The 7,673-nt window shown below is 37.1% G+C and overlaps 1 non-coding gene across 1 annotated transcript; it reads left to right on the top strand.

Moving 5' to 3' along the window:
* The first annotated feature begins 570 nt into the window (after positions 1-570).
* On the top strand, positions 571-641 carry trnag-gcc (transfer RNA glycine (anticodon GCC)). Its single transcript has one exon. It is a non-coding gene; the product is annotated as a tRNA-Gly (tRNA).
* The last annotated feature ends 7,032 nt before the right edge of the window (positions 642-7,673 follow it).

Raw genomic sequence — 7,673 nt, 5'->3', positions numbered from 1 at the left:
TCAGATAATGAAATCATAGGTAGTAGCTGCCTATACTGTGCACTCCCAAGACTGCGCTGAGTGCCCTCCCTCCCAGTGCTCAGGTATACAGCTCGAAATGCTACCCAATTGTTGTGTTTTTTTTATGAACAATAAATGTATCCTACCTAGGCTAAAACAACACAATGTAATGAAGAATGTTATTATTGCTGTAAACTGCAGTCAATAGCCTAAGGCATTTGAATGACTGCTCAAAAACATGCATATTAATTTCAAAATAACTGCATCTAGCCTGCTTAATTGGACAACCATTCGGGTCAGTCATGGGTTTTCCCTCTGCAGTTTAGCCTACAAGGTCCAGGCACATTAGCAGGACAGTAATATGGTGTATTTTGTCATGAAGTATCAGCTAACAGAAACATGTTAATGCAGGGATTTGTAGTTTCTGCGTTTGGCTTCCGTGTTTTAATAAAAGTGATTTGAGAATGAGGTGGATAACATGTATTCCTACTACAACAGGTATTACTATACATTCGTCAAATACCGTTTTATGTGTATAGACCTTGCTTTTTTTACAAGTTGTATAAGTAAGCATTGGTGGTTCAGTGGTAGAATTCTCGCCTGCCACGCGGGAGGCCCGGGTTCGATTCCCGGCCAATGCATTGACATGTTTTGCTTCCCTCATCCACTTTATTTTCTTGATTTCCTTATCTCTTTTTGTTGCATGTTTACCCACGCCATTCCCCACTTTTTAAAAATATGTATCATGATTTGAACAACTAAGTTGTTATAGCTAGTAGCTATAGCTATAGTAGCTATATCTAGCTAGTATTGTTGATAATATTATAAAACTCGACAACTTCTTTTTTTTTATTAACAAATATCAACAAACAAAAGAAGAATAGTCACATGCAAACAAGCATACATACAAACTATTTACATTGCCAGGAATCCTAAACAAACAAATCATATTCATTAATAATACAACAAGTTTTAATTGCCTTTTTGTTTTTCATTTTAGTTAAAGTAGTGCCATATTGTTTAAATTAATTTATAAAGCGAAAAAAGATAGGTTTTGAATTAGACCATTTGCATTTGTGAATATGAAATTTACCTAGTATTATTAGCAGTTGAATTAAATATAAATATACTACATCTTTATCCATGTCAGAATTTCTTAAATAAATCATTATATCAAAACCATTAAATAGTACAAGTGGTCCCATTTTTTTTTTGTAACAAAATTCTGTATGTCAATCCAAAAAACAAATGCAAAATGGTCTCCTCCATTCCACAGAAATCACATTTATAGTCAATATTCAGCTTGAATCTTTCCTAAACATGTTTCACAGGATAAATTCTATGTAATATTTTAAATTAAACTTCCTTTACCTTGTTACTGATACAATATTTGTTCTCAATTTTCCATGCTTTCCCCTCATTGTATATCACCATAGATATTTGACCAAAAGAACCTTGCTGAGGGAATTGTATCACAAACAATATTCCTAATCTGTTTGTTACTACATTTATCTTTGATGTTAATATTGCCAATGAATATATTTTCATGTAAATCTATGTTACTTACATCAACCACAGAGGAATTTAAAAGAGATACAACCCCCCTTGGAATCGCATCAAAAACAATTGCATATTCTTTTGGGGTTATTGGAATTTTAAATTTATCAAGAAATTCCCCATATGAGAGTAGATATCCATCCTCATTCAGTAACTGACCAACCAAAAGAATCTTATTCTTAAACCAGTTATGAAAAAAAATGATACTTATTTTTAAATCGTATATCTTTGTTGTTCTATATAAAGTATCTGTGAGGAGAGAAATTGTGTTTATACGCTAACATCCAAGCTAAAATTGCCTGCTTATGGAATTTGGCCACCTTTACTGGGATTTTATCAACATCAAAATTACATTGAAGCAAAAATTCTAAACCACCAACAGAGTCAAATAAATACTTAGGGAAGACATTCCAAATACTGTTCTTAACATACTTTAGAATCCAATTTATTTTAAAAGTATTATTTAGATTATTGAAATCTAAAACCTCAAGACCTTGTTCTTGGGTATTAGTGAGAATATATTTTCGTAGATAGTGAGGCTTGTTCCTCCAAATAAAATGATAAAGAAGCTTTTCTAAGTCCTTTACAATTTTAGGGGGTAAGTTAAGCGATAACGAGACATAAAACGATCTGGATAATCCTTCAGCTTTGGACAATAAAACCCGACCGTATAATGAAATATCTCTCATCAAACAGAGGTTCAATTTCTTCTTTGTTTTCTCAATAATGGGGTTAAAGTTCAATTCACTCCTTTGTTTTTCATCCTTGCATATAACAATTCCAAGATAAGTAACCTTATCGTTAATTGGGATACCATATACTTCCTGTAAAACACAATCCTTGAGTGGAAATAAGACTGACTTACTGATATACATTTTCAAACCCGAAACGAAGGAAAAGTCTTCAATACAGGAAACTGCTTTAGAAACCTCATTCCTGTCTCTTAAAAATATGGTGGTATCATCAGCCAGTTGACATAGTTTAAATTCATTGCCAAGTGCTGAAACATCTTGAAAATTCCCTTTCTTGATATGAAGAGCCATAATTTGAGTAACCAATAAAAATAAAAAATGGACTAATTGGGCAGCCCTGCCTAATGCCACGGCCAATATCAAATCTTTGGGATGTCCCGTGAGCTAATTTTATAGAGCTAGTACAACCATAATATAAAGTTTGGATTGCTTTTAAAAAAAAAAGGTCAGCAAACCCCAACAAACGTATTGCGTTGAACATAAACTCATGTTCTACAGTGTCAAAAGCTTTATAAAAATCAACAAACATAAGAAAACTATCATCAAGGATGTGGTCATTCTAGCCAATCATATTTAAGATCAACCTGATGTTATTACTAATGTGCCGACCATGCATAAAACCAGATTGTTCTTCATCAACTATATGATGCAAGCCTTGTTTCAACCTCTTATCAAATACAAGGGCAGATAATTTCCCATCATTATTCAACAGGCTAATGGGTCTCCAGTTGTCTATATAAAGAGTATCCTTATTAGGTTTGGGAATCAAAGTAATTACACCTTGCTTTAAGGAAGCCGGTAACTCCCCTTTTTCTATTGATTCTTGAAACATAGCAAGAATGAAAGGAATCAATTTATCATTGAATGCTTTATAAAACTCGGTTATTAAACCATAATTTCCAGGGGACCTATTGTCCTTAAGGCTTTTAATACAGTCTTTTATCTCAATTTCAGATAACTCATCATCACAAAAATCACTGAAATCACTATCTATCTTCTTAGCAATGTTTTCTACATTGTCTAAGAAAAGATCCATATTGGAAATTGACTGGACTGATGTATACAGATTCTGATAAAACTGGGCAACATGCTGATAGATTTCTTTTGGATTTTCATTGGGAGTATTATTAATCATTAATTTACATATGGAAGTCTTTTTGCCTGCCCTTTTTTCTAAATTAAAGAAATATTTTGTATTTTTCTCTCCCTCTTCCATCCATTTTCGTCTTGATCTTACAAACGCTCCCCGGGCCTTTTCCTCGTAGATACAGTCTAACTGCATTTGCAATGATGATAGCTCTAGTAATTCCTGATGATTTAGTTCATTTTTTTTAGTATAATCCATTATTTCCTTTATGATGTCATATTCTTTCTCTCTCTTGGCATGAGCAATTTCTTTCCCCATTGAAATAGCCAAAAGCCTTATATCAAATTTCATTAGCTCCCAGTAACTTCCAAACGTATTCATAACACAGGCACAATTCCAGTATTTATCAATAATTCCTGCTACTTCCTTCTTAAATACTTCATTCTCTAGTAAAGTCTTGTTAATTTTCCAGTAACCTTAACTAACTTTTTTGTTGACAAACCATGCATATTTATCTTTATTGAGATCCCTTTGAGTACTGTTAAAAATCGATGGTTCAATTGAGACTGTATCAACCTTGTCAGCGATATCTTCAGATATCAGCCAGAAATCAAAACGGGATTGTATAGATAAATCTTTGGTACTCCATGTAAACATAATCTTATCTGGGTTCTTATGTCTCCAAATATCCAGAACACCTAACCTTAGACATATATTCCTTATCTCACAAACAGAATTGCTATCCTTAGGAGGCCATCTATCTAGATTATCATGTAATACTGTATTAGAATCTCCACCCCATATTACTTTGGCCAATGGAAATGTAGACATCATTTTACTTATTTTCCTCTCAATGTCTCTAAATAAAATGCAGTTACTTGACTTGTTATTGCAAGCATAAATATTTACAACAATGAATTGAACGTGGTTGACATCTACCAATAGTATAATCCATCTCCCTGTATTATCTGCTTCATGACTCAATATATGAAGAATATTACATTTGTATACGTTCACATGGATCGGGTTCTCACAAAAATAAAAGTTCTTACAAGTTGCAAAAAAACAGTCCTTTGCACCACGCAAGTTCAATTGCAAAAGACTTTGAGAGTTATGATCCATGCAGTGATGCCGAAAAAAATGACTCGGTATCCCCCTTACCCCCGTCACTGTCCATTTCTTGTTTTTAAACGATGAGAGAAGTGCTACACCTGGTGGAGAGAGATTGTAAGACAGAAATAGTTGCTTTATGCGTGCTGCACATTACATTTACATTTAAGTCATTTAGCAGACGCTCTTATCCAGCGCGACTTACAAATTGGTGCATTCACCTTATGATATCCAGTGGAACAACCACTTTACAATAGTGCATCTAAATCTTTTAGGGGGGGGGGGATTAGAAGGATTACTTTATCCTATCCTAGGTATTCCTTAAAGAGGTGGGGTTTCAGGTGTCTCCGGAAGGTACGTTACGGCATGACACGTCATGATGTAACGGAGGGTCAGTTTTTTCAACTTTTCTCCAATACTATAGAGCCATTACCATGTCGATCAACGCTTGAATAGAAACGTAGTTCACACCCCAGATTCGACGAGCCAAACCCAATGAATATCGTTGGTCACGAATGTTTGTTTGATCTTGAACAGAACTTACAACATCAATCAACATGCCTCAATCAAAAATTTACAGAAAAGAGTGGGAGTCTGTACCTGAACAAATGTCAAATCATTTTTTGCCGAGATGGCCAGTCAATTTGAGCAACGTTTATTGTGTATTCTACGTAATGACACAGTTTTACGTTATGACATCACAGCGTCATTTAGCAACTTTTAGCAACAAATCAACCTGCCTCGAGCAATTTACCCTGAAAATGAGTTGGTAACACTGCCATTAGTTTTCTTTGCAGCCTCGTTTGAATGTCGCGGTTGCGCACATTTGTACGGAATGTGGTGAGTTTACGTTATATATATATATACATACAATTGCAAATAACATTGTACCATAGATTGGTAAAACGAATAGCTATCAAGCAAACAGTAAGTGTTAGAGCGAGTTTCCCTGCCATAAAAAAATATATATAAAAAAGTTCTCACACAAACAATGCTCTTTCCTCAAGAAATATAACGTTTTATCAGATGCAAATAAAACTCTGACCTGCACAACTCACTTGATAAATCCAACAGTCCACAAGCTAGGCTTCAGCGTGAATTTCCCTTCCACAAAAGCCTTGGCTCCCGCAAAGTATGCACTTTTCCCTTCCTTCCTTCCTTCCTTGCTCTCTCAATCATCGGCCACAGACGATTCCGAGCTTCTTTGTCAAATACTGTCAGATCCTCCTTGAACCTCAGGTTGTTGTTCTTTAAATAGTAATTTTTCTTAGCACTTTTCCATGTCATATCCCTCGCTGTCCTGGAGATTAATCTCATGATCACTGGACGTGGTGGCTGGTTGTTTCCCCCCATCTCTCAGCCTACACAGGCGGTGCACTACATCCAGAGAACCTGCAACATTTCACTCCTGCAAATGTCCTTCACTCTTGCTTTGATGTTCTCGTCAGATTTTTCTGCTATTCCATAAATTCGAAGATTCCATCTCCGACCATACCGGTCATTCTCGTTTACCTTGGACTCCATTTCAGCGAGTTTCCTCTCCTGCTTTGCAACCTGAATTTTCAATGTTGCGTTCTGCTGCTTCAGTTTTTACTTTATCAGCACTGAAATCAATCGATTTCTTCAGGTTAACGATACTGACAGTGTTCTTTTTCACCAAATCCATGATGTCATCTGCGCTCTCTGATTTTTATCCGTGAGGATGCGGGCGATGTTGTCCTGTAGCTGGCTTTGGATGGTTCTTCACAGCTTCTTTGGAAGTTGCTCCTTGGTTGGGGTATTCAGGTATTTATTTATTTATTTATTTTTCACCTTTATTTAACCAGGTAAACGAGTTGAGAACAAGTTCTCATTTACAATTGGGACCTGGCCAAGATAAAGCAAAGCAGTTTGACACATACAACAACACAGAGTTACACATGGAGTAAAACAAACATAGTCAATAATACAGTAGAAAAATAAGTCTATATACAATGTGAGCAAATGAGGTGAGATAAGGGAGGTAAAGGCAAAAAAAAGGCCATGGTGGCGAAGTACATACAATATAGCAAGAAAAATACTGGAATGGTAGATTTGCAGTGTAGGAAAGTGCAAAGTAGAAATAGAAATAATGGGGTGCAAAGGAGCTAAATAAATAAATAAATACAGTAGGGGAAGAGGTAGTAGTTTGGGCTAAATTATAGATGGGCTATGTACAGGTGCAGTAATCTGTGAGCTGCTCTGACAGCTGGTGCTTAAAGCTAGTGAGGGAGATAAGTGTTTCCAGTTTCAGAGATTTTTGTAGTTCGTTCCAGTCATTGGCAGCAGAGAACTGGAAGGAGAGGCGGCCGAAGGAGGAATTGGCTTTGGGGGTGACCAGTTGAGATATACCTGCTGGAGCGCGTGCTACATGTGGGTGCTGCTATGGTGACCAGCGAGCTGAGATAAGGGGGGACTTTACATAGCAGGGTCTTGTAGATGACCTGGAGCCAGTGGGTTTGGCGACGAGTATGAAGCGAGGGCCAGCCAACGAGAGCATACAGGTCGCAGTGGTGGGTAGTATATGGGGCTTTGGTGACAAAACGGATGGCACTGTGATAGACTGCATTCAATTTTTTGAGTAGGGTATTGGAGGCTATTTTGTAAATGACATCACCGAAGTCGAGAATCGGTAGGATGGTCAGTTTTACGAGGGTATGTTTGGCAGCATGAGTGAAGGATGCTTTGTTGCGCAATAGGAAGCCAATTCTAGATTTAACTTTGGATTGGAGATGTTAGATGTGAGTCTGGAAGGAGAGTTTACAGTCTAACCAGACACCTAGAATATGTGGATAACTACAAATACCTAAGTCAGAACCATCCAGAGTAGGGATGCTGGACGGGCGGGCAGGTGCAGGCAGCGATCGGTTGAAGAGCATGCATTTCGTTTTACTTGTATTTAAGAGCAGTTGGAGGCCACGGAAGGAGAGTTGTATGTCATTGAAGCTCATCTGGAGGGTTGTTAACACAGTGTCCAAAGTAGGGCCAGAAGTATACAGAATGGTGTCGTCTGCGTAGAGGTGGATCAGAGACTCACCAGCAGCAAGATCAACATCATTGATGTATACAGAGAAGAGAGTCAGCCCAAGAATCGAACCCTGTGGCACCCCCATAGAGACTACCGGAGGTTCGGACAACAGGCCCTCCGA

This window comes from Salmo trutta, chromosome 4 (genome assembly GCF_901001165.1).
Source record: "Salmo trutta chromosome 4, fSalTru1.1, whole genome shotgun sequence".
NCBI lineage: Eukaryota > Metazoa > Chordata > Actinopteri > Salmoniformes > Salmonidae > Salmo > Salmo trutta.
The sequence above is the reverse complement of the archived record's forward strand: the minus strand, read 5'-3'. Positions and strand labels throughout refer to the sequence as shown.